Genomic DNA, 4,965 nt, shown 5'->3' on the forward strand with positions numbered 1-4,965 from the left:
ACTATTGTATCGGATTTAGTGTTCAGTAGACTTGTATCCAGATTTCTTAGTTGCTCATGACTTGTGACTCCCCGGTTTGGGTTGTGTCGGGATGGTTTCTGTTGTTAGTATCATTGAATTTCGCAATTTATGGATATTATATTATGTTTTATTGCCACTTATAATAATTAATATTTAATAGAGGTGTTCTATTTTGGTCTGGCTGGCCTTGTCTTCACGAGAGGTGTCATCACGACCGGGTTCGGGAATTGGGTCGTGACAAGTTGGTATTAGAGCCTAGGTTACTTAGGTCTCACGAGTTATGAGCAAGTTTAGTAGAGTCTCGTGGATCGGTACAGAGACGTCTGTATTTATCCTCGAGAGGCTGCAGAACCTGTAGGAAAACTTCACATTCTTGAATTCTTATCATGCGTCCTTGATTCAGCTACAAATGTAACTCTTTGAACTCCTTCCACGCGTTCGTATGCGCGCATGAGCGCTCAGTATCAGATGTGCATCAATGGCTATTGCTCGATTAAGGGGAGAGATGTGATCTCTGTGAGTTGATGTTGGGCCAGTTTGGAGGACTTGAGGTCGGATCTTTGCCTATAGCTTGAGCACCGAGGTGTTGGTTGTGTGAGCAAGTATTTTTGAACGTATATATTCGGTATTGTCCCTACTAGTGGAAGTGACGACTGGATAACTATGTGATGAGTATGTTGGTACTGCGAGATGTATCCACATGATTTGGAAGCGACGAGAAGGTCTGGTAGAGGATAGAAGCACTATTAGGTGCTTGAATTCCATCTTGATTCGAGGTATAGTCCCGAGTTATAGGTGTGTGAAGGATCTTTTCATGTTTCCCAATTGTGAGTGAAGTAAATTTCATGTTGCGGTATGAGTTCAGACTCAGGAGGACTAAGTGACTGCGTACAGTTTATGATGGTGGAAGGTATACAGAAATGTTACTTAAAGGCAAAGCAGGTAGGTTGTCTCCTGCGAAATGTTCTGAGGTTGTACGATCCTTATGTGTCTGTTAGAAGATCTCATTTGCGAGTGAAGGATATGTGTTGCAATTTAAATTGGGTCGCTTAGAGAGTGGGTGTAATTGTTGCGAGAGTGGAATGCGAGATTTGCAAAGAAGTTAAAATTCTAGATGATCTGTGTTTTCACACGCTTATAAAAAATTTGAGTTTAATCCCACTATAGTATAATGGCATCAATAGAGTATATTCGTTATGAGTTATTGAGTGTGTGCTGACCTATGGCTTCGAGCCAAGTGGGGGAGCTTGCTATTGATTAGGCGATTGCACGGTTAGGTGCTATGTTGGTTTCAGTTTGAGGCGTGCTGGTGAATCAGTTATAACTTGCGGAAATTGAGACCGAGGATGGCTCGAGTAAAGGAAAATTTTGACGAAGATTATATTATGCTTTATAGGTGTGTGAGAATCACGGGATGTCTTGAGTTGTTATTGGCAAGAAGGCTCAGTGCATAGAGCAGGAAGTTGCTTGGTTGTATTGGGATGAGGTTACATTCTGTGGTGTCGGAGTGCCAATGAGGCACGGGTTGTTTGGTTCATTTGATCAGACCAATTGTAGTTTGAATAGAATGAATGACCATCGAGAATGGTTCTAATGTGTTCAAGATTCTACATGTAGCAATTGTGTATTTTAAAGTTGTATATGTGGTTAGGAACTGAGTTTTCATTTGGAAATGTCAAGACTTGTGGTACCTTCTACATTAACTATGGGATTCTATATATCAGTATTAGGAAGGTAATGGTTCCAGATTCGCAGGAAGTCCCTTCGGGGGTAGGTATTTTGAACATGGTGCTTTTGAAAATATTTAAGAGAGTACTCAGCGGCTTATGAGCCTTAGACAGTATGGTTTCATGTTTGGGTCTCGCGTGGTGAGTCTGGGTTGAGGAATTGTGGCTTGTAGCAAGAAGAAGTGTCAAGCTAACGGTAGATCAGAGGGAAACTCGAATAGATGGGATAGCGTGGTAGTAGGCCAGATCGGTATGGTAAGGGTATAATTAGTTCCTTGGGTGTTTTTGAGGTAACGAGTCTCTACAAGTGTTTCGCAGCAATTCTTTTGGGTTTTAGTGACATGCGTAGCTCGGTTGAGTTAGAAGGATTCAGTCCTGATGAGCTAGTGTTGAGCAAAAGGAATTCGGGGAGTTCTATATGGTTTCCACCACAGTTGGAGATGTATATTTTCTATGGGCATGAGGAGCATGGGATGCATAGTGATTTTCTTCTAGATGGGATCAATGGAAAGTTATTGACTAGTTGAGTACGTAGATGTTTGTGGCTCGGAAGGGAGATGAAGTTCTCATGTTATCCTAGGATGCTATGGTATATGCGGTATGTTGTGGAGGATTGGAATTTGCGTGTGTAAGGTTACAGTCAGTTTTGAACGGAAAGTCAAAAAAAAAATCTTAGGCAGCATGGACAACTTTAGATGATTAGGGAAATGAGCTTTAGATGATTAGGGGGATGATCTCCAGATGATTAAGGAAATGGTATTGCTAAATGGAGTGATTTGACGAGGGCATATGTTTCAGAAAGGGCAATATGATTAAGTTGATGATACTTCGGTAGTATTGCGGCATTTTCTTGTTAGATCGACTGCTGATATTCGAGTTTGCTTGGTGGCATAGAGGAATTCTAGATTTTCTCTCTTGGAATGAATGGGTATTTGAGGTGTAGTATGTATTCGGACGGCGGAATTAGGACTAGATATGTTGATTCATGGGCCATATGGAGTTGGAGACGGGAAGTTCTCATATTCAGGCTATGTTGTGGTTGTGAGTCGTGGGTATCGACACTGTTTAGTGACTATCAGGGTTTGGAGACCCGAACGGATCTTTTGTTACTTGGTATGTTAGATTTGGATGTGATATTGGGTTCAGACTGGTTGTCTCCATGTTGTGTCATTCTGGACTATTGATCTAAGGCGTCGCTGGTAGCTATGCCGGGAATGCCACAGATTGAGTGGTGAGGTTCGACGGATTATGTCCTAGTATAGTGGTTTTATATTTCGAAGATCCAGCGGACGGTTAGGAAGGATAATTTTTCTTAGTTGGGTTTTCGTGATAGATGTTAGTGCAGAGGCTCCTACCATTGATTTAGTTCCGGTGCTGAGGGACTTTTCGGATATGTTTCTTGTGCCGGGCATGTCATCGGTCAAGGTTGTTGATTTCGATATTGATTTGATGTCGGACACTATATCGTATGGCACCGATAGAGTTAAAGGAGTTGAAGAGCAACTCCAGAATTTTTGTGATAAGGAGCTCGTTGGCAGGCCAATGTGGATGCGTGTTCTAATTTGAGCCGGCTTGGCTGGCTCTGAATTGTACTGTTGAGGGGTGTGTTGATTCGATTGTTATTGAGCTTATTAGTAATCTAGGGAGATCCATGAGTTACCTTTCTGTGTTGCGAGATGTTATGATTTATTGGTTATAGGCACATATGGTGCAGTTCTATTGGGGTTTCATAGTGAAAGTCGAGCGGGAAGAGTAATTGGGTGTTGCTCGGTGAACGGCGTATCGGTTATGTCCTATTGGGTGTGCGTGGTATATGTTATTTGTTTCACCATGGGTGTAATGATTGCTTTGGTTCCAGACATTAAATTGTGCGTGGTTGTCGATTTCGAGCATAATGACTTGAGGTGGTTCATGTAGAGCAGTGTTGGATAGGATCGCGCATCGTAGCAAAGTTATGTGGAGGTATGACCTTGCGGGTTAGATTCATGTGTTCTGTTCCTATGATGCGAAACGGGTTCTCAATCTTGTGTTGTGGTGGTACTGGTGAGCCTGAGGTACAACTCTTTCATTTGAGTCATTTTCATGATTTGAGTATGTTCGGACCGTTGCTTATTGGTGCGCTTATTATGCAAGTTGTGGCTTAGGCATGTATTGATGTGTCATGTCACCAGAGTAGTGTGTTGGAGTAGAGTAGATCGTTGGGATCATTAATAAATACAAACGGAATCGATTTCAGCATGTTGGAAGGATAACATCGAGATTCGGCTCGGAATTTGCTGTGGTATTTGCCAAAGGAGGAGTGGCTTCTTGAATAGTTGATCTGGGAAATAGTTATGGCTTACCGCGTGTCTTAGTGATCATTGGCAGTATATGAAAGTGTTGGGATGAGACTTTAGTTGATAAGAGTTTTTCTATCAATATGCGGATGTTGTGTGCAGCTGCTGTGATTAGAAGTTATTACTACAAGTGTTGGGTTATGTTACATATCATGTGATTGCACCGGAGATAGCATATATGGGTGATTACAGCTTGTTCAAGCTTATTCGGAAAATAGATGTGAGATTCTGATCTTGTGAATGATTTGAGAAGAGGAAATGTGGTTCTATGATTTATGGACTAGGATGAATTGTGAAAATTCAGTTATACTGTGTTATCGAACCTATGTGAGATAGGGTGACATGGGATCACCCCCGGGTATGTGCATGGTAAGGTAATTCAGCAATTGGTTGGCTTTTGAAATAACTCTGGGCACATTCGAGGACAAACATATGTTTAAGTGGGGGATGATGTCATGACCCGACCGGTTGTTTTGAGCTTTTTCATTTCTCTCACCAGTTCTCGGGCATGACTTGCCCCGTGTGATGCAAGATGACTTATGTAAATCGTTGGTGTTGGGTTTCAGATTAATCAGAATTTAATTTGGAAGAACAATCTCGGTTGAAAACTTAAAAAGGTTTGACCAATATTTGACTTGTTTGTATATATCTTGGATTGGAATTTTTATGGTTCGATTAGCTTCGGGAGTGATTTGTGACTTCGGAGCGCGATCGGAATGGGTTTTGGACTTGTAGAGAAGATTTAGGCTTAAATTGGCGAAGTTGATATTTGGCGGCTCCGGTTGATAGGCGAGATTTTGATATAGGGGTCGGAATGGAATTATGAGAGTGACAGTAGCTTCGTTGTGTCATTTGGTATGTGTGTGCAAAATTTTAGGTCA

Source organism: Nicotiana sylvestris, chromosome 12, assembly GCF_000393655.2.
Source record: "Nicotiana sylvestris chromosome 12, ASM39365v2, whole genome shotgun sequence".
Classification (NCBI taxonomy): domain Eukaryota; kingdom Viridiplantae; phylum Streptophyta; class Magnoliopsida; order Solanales; family Solanaceae; genus Nicotiana; species Nicotiana sylvestris.